The sequence below is a fragment of the Oncorhynchus mykiss genome, chromosome 6 (genome assembly GCF_013265735.2).
Source record: "Oncorhynchus mykiss isolate Arlee chromosome 6, USDA_OmykA_1.1, whole genome shotgun sequence".
Taxonomy (NCBI): domain Eukaryota; kingdom Metazoa; phylum Chordata; class Actinopteri; order Salmoniformes; family Salmonidae; genus Oncorhynchus; species Oncorhynchus mykiss.
This window is the reverse complement of record NC_048570.1, coordinates 47,692,583-47,702,282: the sequence shown is the minus strand read 5'-3', so window position 1 is coordinate 47,702,282 and position 9,700 is coordinate 47,692,583.

Genomic DNA, 9,700 nt, shown 5'->3' with positions numbered 1-9,700 from the left:
ACACATGCGGTGACCTCACCCATTACAACCAGAATGTCCAGAGATACAACCTCTCTTATCATCACCCAGTGCTTGGGCTTACCTCCGCTGTACCCGCACCCCACCATACCCCTGGCTGCGCATTATGCCCTAAATATATTCTACCATGCCCAGACATAGTAACAGTCCAATGACTGACAGCAGCCGACCACTGAGTGCTAAAGCCTCTTTTCGATCCTCCACTCCGTCTTTCACCAGCAAGGGAACCTCTTTGGTACCAAAGGGAGATGGGATTGACATTGAAGAAAAGGAGGTGTGTATCCCCAATAGCTCTGGACATCTGAGGGAGCTCTTCATCACCCCGGACATCAGCATTCCCACTGCATTCCCACTGCAGTACTTGATGGACTCCAGCAAAGATGATGGCATCTGTTTTGTCACCATACTGGTGAAAAGGTTTCTATCGGAGATCAGACCTTCAGCCCTAGATGGACCCTCCCAACAGGCAGCAGATCTGACCGAAACATCTCAGCAACTCATCAGACAAGTCCTGTCTGAGTTCTGTGCTGCATCCAGATTCTCCAGGACACAGGCATATTCCCAGAACCTGAGCATCCAAAGGGTGTTCAGAGGTGTACATAAAAACCTCATGGAGGAGTTTGGCTCTTATAACACCCTGCATGCAGCTATTTCCTCCCAGACCCTGCATTTGACAGAGTCCTGGTAAAGTCCTTGACCCAGCAGCTGGTACAGGGATGCAAGGAGGCGTCAAGACCAGCTTCTGCTGCAACAAACCCATCAGACCAGGCTGAGACGGAGAGGGGGGCTGAGCAGAAAGCAAGAAGGAGCTTCCTTTGCTTTTCAATGACCAAACTCAGGATCAACTTCAAGGTATAGCAGGGAGTTAGCATTTGTTTTTTGTTCCAGTTAGGTGCTGATGTTATTGATGTGGCTATGATAAGACAAATACATTAAATAAATGTTTTATTCACCACTAAATTGTTGCCTTGGATTCAGAAGTGTTCCATTTATTTATTCTCTGTACCATTTTCTTTACCTTTCATCTGTTAGCGTTCCAAGAGAGCAAACAAAAAGGACTGTCATTCAGTCCAGGAACAGACTGAGATTCCCTCTACTGATGGACATTGCATATGTAAGGATGTTTTAGAGCTCTGCTATAGCTTGTAGTTTTGTTTAGGTGTGTGTTAGAAACATAGGAATGCCTACCAAACTCATAACACTGTTATTTGTCAATGTTACTATACTGCATCTCTCTCGCTCTCTCTCTCTCTTCAGATCTGGTGAAGGGTACCAAAACGTTTCTGCAATATTGAAGGTCCCCAAGGACACAGTGGCCTCCATCATTCTTAAACGGAAGAAGTTTGGAACCACCAAGACTCTTCCTAGAGCTGGCCGCCAGGCCAAACTGAGCAATCGGGGGAGAAGGGCAGTGCAGTGGAGTATCTTCAACAGCCATAGGCCCAGGGATTTCACATCACATTCCATGATGCAATGCAGAATACGGATTCACACAGAACAATCACCAAACCCATAAGATAACACTTAGCACAGCCAAACATCATGTATCACATGAAGAGGCATTGGTGTTCTCCAGACGTGATACCTTGTCATGGACCTGCTATTTCGATCTTCGCTCTCTCTCTCCCTCTCCCCCACCTCTCTCTCTCCCTCTCTCTCTCTACCACACCTGTTGTCTCGACCTCTGAATGTTCGGCTATGAAAAGCCAACTGACAATTACTCCGGAGGTGCTGACCTGTTGCACCCTCTGTAACCACATTATTTTGTTGACTCTGCTGGTCATCTATGAAGAATGTTTGAACTACAGTACTTGAAGAACGATCTGGCCTTACGATCTGGCCATGTACACTTATAATCTCCACCGGCACAGCCAGAAGAGGACTAGCCACCCCTCAGAGCCTGGTTCCTCTCTAGGTTTCTTCCTAGGTTCCTGTTTTTCTAGAGAGTTTTTCCTAGCCACCGTGCTTCTAAGTCTGCATTGCATGCTATTTGAGGTTTTAAGCTGGGTGTCGGAAATAAGCATTTTGTGACATCTGCCGATGTAAAAAGGGCTTTATAAATAAATTGTACTGATTGATTGATTGTATGAAATGGAGTAGCATATATCCATCATGTAAAATGAACATTGAGCACTGTCTCCATGGAGTATAGCACTGCAGCCTTAGGCAATGTATATTTAAGTGGTGCATAACATTATCTCATATCACATGCATGGCAAGACATGATTGATTTAATTAGATGCTCTGGAGAGATCCCACCCTCCTTCCCCAACACATGTAGGATGCTTAGAAACCACCAGAAACCTGTGAAATAGATCAACAGATGATGTTTTATCTCCTCTCAAGGTCTGTTGATTTACAGTATCTCAGAATCAGGAACTGTCATATCCCATGTGATATGTCAAAACAAGTTGATACATGGTGCATTGGGTTTGTATTTGAATTTATTGTGGATCCCCTTTAGCTGCAGCAGCTACTCTTCATGGGGTCCAGTAAAATGAAGGCAGTTATACAATTGTAAAAACATTCCCGATACATTCACAACAGATTTCACATAATCCATGTTCCTGTTTGATTTCGGGGCAGGCTGTCAACAGCACGTACTGTGACACTATGATAAGTCAACAATACCTCTAGGCATATCTGACGTCATGTATTTGATATCTTTATGTGAAGGTTAATGTCTATATTGACATCAGTTCATTGTGTTTGAGGACGGTTCACTGACGGGTTTTCAACGGATACGATTAGACGAGTTTAACAGTTACAGAATAGCTGCAGTATCAGAGGCGCAGAGCCTTAATTAACGGGCTACACATAATGGCTGACGACAGCCAGGTAAGGATCATTTTAGCCTACGTTTAACGAGCTTTAACAGTTGTCCTAATTCCATCTTGTTCTATTGGCAAGTCTGCCTTAAGTGCAGAAACTATGGTTGATATGACAAAATAAGTATGATTGGAAGTTTAGGCAAGTAATTCCAATTCAGGAATTGTTGTGGGATGTTAGCCTACCATATTGCGCGTGTAGCATTCGTGCCATGGAGGATTGTGCAGGCCGGCAGGTTGCTACAGGATCCTAGTATCATGTATGTTATAGGGATCAGATCTGGCTGACTTTTTCACCTGAACTGCTCATTGGCTGTCCATAATGAGCCCATCGAGCAGGATGTGTAGCTGGGCTCTGCAATAATTAGCTCCCAGAGCAATTACAAATAACTATTCTTGTTTTAAAATCGTCAACTAGCAACATGACGGTCAGTCACCTCTAAGCAGGACTCAGTAGAAACGCTATGTGTTGGATTTGTCCATGTCTCGCTAAGTTAACCTCGCTACCATAACAGCCGTGGTGAATTTATACTACAGTTTTAAGGGATCTCTCTGAAGGTTTTAGATGATACAGTGGTGCTTCGTCTTCTGGATGAAGAACCATACATCTCGGCTTGGCTTCATTGCATTATTATTTGGGAAACGTTGACATGGCATTTGTGTTGACGGATGGATGAAAATAATGTAATTATAGTATCGTTATACATAGGCTAGCAGGAAAATCCGCATGAGATATCCATAGAACTGAGCCCTGCTCCATTTCAGCACAATGCCGCGGTCTCAGGTGCTGCCCAGACTCGAAACATTTCAGCACCATGGCACTGTCCCCTGACGCCAAGAAACGTGTCAGCTCTATGCAGCGGACAGCTCCACAGTGCTGAAATAGTTCAAGCCCCCTTGAACGTCTGATTTGAAATTATTCTGCAAGTGGTTATAATTTATTGCACGTCCTACTTTTGCAGCTTTACAACCTCAGAATTATAGCTAATGGATGGCAGCGAGTTACGTTTTTGTATATGGTGATGAATGACGATGCATGATAAACCATAAATTAAACGCAAAAACGTGCACTTAGACATATTTTCGTTTGGCAGAACTTTGACAAGCTTTGATTTGTTTTCTAATGAAATTGACAATTCATATAGACATTAGACTTAGGCCTAATTGTGACATCATGTGTGTATGACATCTTTGAAGAATGCTCTGGCTTCAGCCAATCGGAATCGAGTATTCAACAATGCTTTGGCATAATTCAAGGACGTTCATATTCACTTCAGTTGTCTGCCGATGGTTCACTGACGTTTTTTCAAAGGAGGTATTAGTATTTCCTCTAAACAGCCTACAACAATAAGCTACACATCATGTCAGATGACAGCAAGGTATGGTCATTTAGCCTATTTTGAGTTTAGAGGAGAAATTACTAACAATATAGTAGGTCACTAACACAGCAATAGGTCTCACTGGTTTGATCCATGGCCTGAAATCTGACCACTATTGCCGTTTTGTTTAAAATAGGAGCGAATAAGTTTTTTCATAAAGTCACTGATATTGACCTCTTATTTATCCACCAGAGCGTGAAATGGGAGGATCCCCCGGATGACCAAAATAAAGTCGTGGAGAACATGAAGGATGAAACAGAGACACATGAGACCAACAAGAACAGGACAGGAGGCAAGGTAAGAAATATGCTGTCCTTTACACATGCTCTGCCTACTTAGGCACAGATCTAGGATTAGTTTACTATCACTAAATCCTAGCCTTACAGCATTAGGAGGAGACGCTACACTGACCTTAGATCTGCTATGAGACCTATAATCTGTAGTCATGTAGGCTAAACATAAGTCCAGTGGCTGTGCCAAGAAGACTTTCGTGGAGGAGGACAGCAGCATTGGTGCAGGTCCGAGATTACTTCATGTTGGGTGCAGGTTGTGTTCAAATTCATCAGCACTAATCTGAGAAGATAGTATCTATATAGGTGAAAGCAATATAGTGGAGGCCCGCAGAGAGATGTGCCTTTACCTGTCCAGTGCAATCAAATCCCTAAAGGTGAAGGAAATTAGGGATCAAGTTCAGATTCAACTTTAGATTTCTCTTTGCGGTTTCCCAGAGTCTTCTCAGACACCCGGGTGTGGTTTCTGGGAAAGGGGATCTATCATTGAGCAGCTGGAGAAGGAGGCTCAGAGGATTCTAATGCCTTCTCTCAAGATTGGGACATGCTGTGCCCCAATCCTCCTCTCCTTCCTGAGGAGTCTAACTGATGAGCAAGTCCCATGTCTTTTTCCAACCTCACATACAACTCTGAATTTATAGTCATAGTGCACCTTCTAACCACAAATGGGATTTCAAACATTACACCTAACCCTAAGGTAGTAGTTTTGGAATTGTTAGCTAGATTACTCGTTGGTTATTACTGCATTGTCGGAACTAGAAGCACAAGCATTTCGCTACACTCGCATTAACATCTGCTAACCATGTGTATGTGACAAATAAAATTTGATTTGATTTAACATTACTGTAACCACACCTCTAACTCTTCCTGTAAATCAAGATCAAAATGTCTCATGTACTTGCTAATTGCTTAATTAAATACACTTTTATTTTCCTTAACATGGCTATCTAGTGACTCCACTAACTCAACACCAGTGTACAGGTAAAATATGTTTCCTTTCTTTTCTTTTCTCTAGCCAATGGAGAGTGATTCAGCAGGGCATGAAAAATAAGTCTCTCCACATAAGGTTCTGGTCAAAAGTTGTGCGCTATACAGGGAATGGTGTCACGGATTGTTAAGATTGTTAAAGTCGTGACCCAGACAGCCCTCCGCATTCTCCTACCAGCGCTAGCTCGTATCATGGGGGTGAACCTGAGGAGTGGGGCAACCTCCCCAGAATCCCAGTGCTCTCTGACAGGGTCTGAGGATTCCTTAGGCAGTCTGGATGAGAGAGAGAAAAGGCTGCTGATCAGTGAGATGAACTACTGGACTAAGGAGAGGAGGAGGAATGGCAGTACAGGATGCCGCCAAAAATCCACTCGCAGAACCTCATCACCATGCTGTTCGCCTAAGAGGTATGTTCACAGCAATATTTCAACATAATAATTGCAAGACCTGATCCATACTTATCATAAATTATTAACTTGGAATTCACACCTTGTAGTTTTAAGTTCTGGTCAGAAATGTTGCCACTGAGGGGGTGGGTCCAGGTGAAAGTCATTTTTAACTGGGTAAGCCATAAAGTCATCTATGAATAAATAGAATTAATCATATTCTGATGTCGTACAAACATAAAAATCAGGCAAAAAATCGTGTCAGTTGGCTTTAGGCTTCTAGAACTACGGTGGTATGAGAAGTAATCCATCATTGCTCTAATTTGGTTTTCAGGCTCACTAATGACCCAGATTAGATACAGTTGGTCACATTTGCATGGCTTAAGTGGTGATTGTGTGTTTATCTTCAAGGTCCCAGACCTCATTGCAGAGCTTGCCTGCAACTAGAGAGGCTCCCCTCATGGAGGAGCCTCTGAAGGCTCTTTTTGGGGTAACGGAAGAGAGCCTCCTGATATCCCTGGTTGAGGGTCACTCCATCCCCACCTCCTCCAGCTCCTCCGAGTTGAGCTGTGCTATCGTGGGGGAGGTAGTACACCAGCTTAACTCTGGCCTCTCAGTGGCCATTCAGGCCAGCTCGGGGAGTTGCCCCCCTATGGACAGTCAGGACATAGCAGCAGGCAAGGAGGTCATTCGGGTAGCCTCGGTGCAGATCCTGGCCGAGCTACAGAGCCAAACGTCTGAGCCAGAGTGGGTGGGGTTTATCGAGCCCCTCATGGACCCTGTGACCGATGATGTGCTGGATGCCATTGTCGGCACAATGGACAAAATGGCACAGGACTTCAACATCCTATTGGATCTGGCCAAGAAGATGACAATCTTGGGGTCTAAATTTCTGACAAATCTTCAATGTGACCTTGATGTTGAGTGTCCATCTGGAAAGGAAGGGACCACTCACTTTCTCAAAGAGACTGGATCCTCTACCAGTGTGGCGTCCAGAAAGATTCAGACCCTCTCTAGCCCCGACTTTCAGTCTAAAGCCCTGAAGGCGGTGAGCACCATCCTTACAAGGAAAGTCAGCAGCTCTTCTGGCATGGCTCCTTCCTCTAGGCCTTCTAGTGCTGCTCCTAGCCTTACTGAAGCCCCCCTGAATACCAGCTGCACATTCCTGACATCTGTAACCTCCACTGCCACAGTGATTGTTAAGGCATTTGTGGGAGGCATGGAGACGATAGCATCATTTGAAGGCACATGTGAAGCAGTTGATTGGCCAGTTCCTGTAAATGACCACAAAACAGGGTCTTCACAGAAGATAACCTTCTCTCTAGCCGGCACACTCTATGGCCGTATACGAGCAAAGCTGAGGGACCTTTTAACTCTAGCCGCTCGAGAAGAAGGTGTGGCAAAGGATGCTTCTCTTCGGGAGTCTTCAGACACCCTGGAAAAGGCAACTGTTTCAACTGTTGAGGTCCAGTTACCCAGCACCGAACACAGTAGAGTTCCCAGAGAGAGTCAACCAATACCAGCTCTCTGTCTCTCCAATCTGGATACCAGTACTCAAGAAGTTCTTAGCAGTGTTTTTTCCATCTACAAGTCAGAGTTATCAAAAGTGGAGAGTAAATCCTTAGCCGTTGTCAGTTCATCTGATGAGTCCCTAGAGGCTTGTTGGTTTGTTGATGGTGTCCTATCAAAGCTTGATGACTATACTATTTCCCAGTCACCCTCACCCAATGAAGACTTGAGCGTGAGTACTCAATATTCTCAACTGAGCTCAGAAGAGAGTGTCAGAATCACAGAGTCCTCAACTAGTCTGATTCAGAGCATTAAGAAGCTCTCTAGCAATGACTTTCAGACTCAGGCAGAAGAGGCAGTGAGTAAAGTGCTGATGAGATCCAGTCATTCCTTTATCACACAGATCAGCCATACTGGTCTTCAGAAAAGTCTGCAGGCTGGCTTATCATCTAGCTCACCATCAGAGATCCATGTCCTTTCAGAATCCATGTCCTCCATGTCCTCTGATAATACAGCCTCTGGATTAGTGGAAACCTTTGTCAAAGGAATGGCGACTATTTTCCAGAAAAATGAGTCCACTGACACTGTGCTACTGGAAAGAAGTGGGAGAGTTCCACGGGGGCTCCCAACTGGATGATACTGAATTGAGTGTTAAAATATCAGAGGAGAAGCTTTGGTCAACAGCTGCGTCAGTATGAAGAACACACTTAAGGATTTCTTCACAGGGCTGAAGCCATCTGGATCCGAAAGGACAGAAAAGGCTTCTTCCAAAGAGACCCTTGGGGAAATCCTGGTTGCAATCCAGAGTGAGATCTCAAACTTAGGGCGAATGAAGGATTCCAGGGAGCTCCTTCAGATCAATGATATGGTAGGAACTATGCTGAAGGAGGTTGAGAAAAGTGAGGATGACAGTGAATAAGTCTGCCAAGACATCCCTAGAACCTGTTCATCTTTGTCCACTTCTTTAAATGGTCGTAGTTCCTTGTCCAGCTCTTCAAATGGTCCTAGGTCAGAGTGTGAGTTAGAGATCAACCTCCCTGGCACTCCCATCCCTGACAAAGTGTCTTTTGATCTGACCTGCCCCATCGTCAGGAGCTCCTGCATCGACACCAGGGTCTCTAAAATGCCAGAAATTTCTTCAAGTGACCTAAAGACAAAGATGATGGAACACACAGATGAACCCCTGCATCGTAACAGTCCAATGACTGACAGCAGCCGACCACCGAGTGCTAAAGCCTCTTTTCGATCCTCCACTCCATCTTTCACCAGCAAGGGAACCTCTTTGGTACCAAAGGGAGATGAGATTGACATTGAAGAGAAGGAGGTGTGTATCCCCAGCAGCTCTGGCCATCTGAGGGAGCTCTTAATAACCCCGGACATCAGCAGTGCCACTGCAGTACTTGATGGACTCCAGCAAAGATGATGGCATCTGTTTTGTCACCATACTGGTGATAAGGTTGATATCGGAGATCAGACCCTCAGCCCTAGATGGACCCTCCCAACAGGCAGCAGATCTGACAGAAACATCTCAGCAACTCATCAGACAAGTCCTGTCTGAGTTCTGTGCTGCATCCAGATTCTCCAGGACACAGGCATATTCCCAGATCCTGAACATCCAAAGGGTGTTCAGAGGTGTACATAAAAACCTAATTGAGGAGTTAGGCTCTGCCCTGCAAGCAGCTATTTCCTCCCAGGACCCTGCATTTGACAGAGTCCTGGTAAAGTCCTTGACCCAGCAGCTGGTACAGGGATGCAAGGAGGCGTCAAGACCAGCTTCTGCTGCAACAAACCCATCAGACCAGGCTGAGACAGAGAGGGGGGCTGAGCAGAAAGCAAGAAGGAGCTTCCTTTGCTTTTCAATTACCAAACTCAGGATCAACTTCAAGGTATAGCAGGGAGTTAGCATTTGTTTTTGGTTCCAGTTAGGTGCTGATGTTATTGATGATAAGACAAATACATGAAATACATTTGCTTTATTCATCACTAAATTGTTGCCTTGGATTCAGAAGTTTTCCATTTATTTATTTATTCTCTGTACCATTTTCTTTACCTTTCTTCTGTTAGCGTTCCAAGAGAGCAAACAAAAAGGACTGCCATTCAGTCCAGGACCAGACTGAGATTCCCTCTACTGATGGACATTGCATAGGTAAGGATGTTTTAGAGCTCTGCTATAGCTTGTAGTTTGGTTTAGGTGTGTGTTCAATGTTACTATACTGCATCTCCCCCCCCCCCCCCCCCCCCCCCCCCAGTTGGAGAGGTTTCTCCCTCCATATCTCAGCCTGTCAAAAAACGATCCTTGATTG